The sequence below is a fragment of the Temnothorax americanus genome, unplaced genomic scaffold (genome assembly GCF_048541705.1).
Source record: "Temnothorax americanus isolate GAGA-0224 unplaced genomic scaffold, ASM4854170v1 Scaffold9, whole genome shotgun sequence".
Classification (NCBI taxonomy): domain Eukaryota; kingdom Metazoa; phylum Arthropoda; class Insecta; order Hymenoptera; family Formicidae; genus Temnothorax; species Temnothorax americanus.
The window spans coordinates 1,709,679-1,710,209 of NW_027509812.1; positions in this window are offsets into that span (position 1 = coordinate 1,709,679).

Consider the following 531-nt stretch of genomic DNA (forward strand, 5'->3'; position numbering starts at 1 on the left):
GAACTGAAATATTTATAGTAATGTAGTCATTTTATTGTTGAACAGTATCAAGGTAGAGTACTAATGATTACCAATGTCGTCGTATATTCTTTTTTAGATAACACTCATTATATGTGATACTACGTGTGTCATTTGTTGGCTGAAGAAACTTTTATGTAAATATCAAAACGACCGAAACTTCTACAATTGTTTACTCTTTTCTCTGTACATTTATTTGAGTCAGACACGCTTCCATCGAGCCATGTAGGGTCTTCTGTATATTTATATGCTATACTAGTAAATCATGTAATTGAAGAACACGCAGGAAGCGAGGGTCAACATGACTTTAGTATTGGTCAGCTTAATTGTTTTTTTCAAGACTTTCGCAGGGTCTCCAGCGTTACGTATTTGCGAGTCAGCGAGTAAGATTGCGCGTCTTTGATCGCATTGCCGTTGGTGCATCCGATTTTGCCAGAGATTTTGCCGCGCTCTTAGGTAGGGAAACCGAGAAGACCATGACGAGCAGACGAGGCCAAGAGCAAGTAGGAGTAC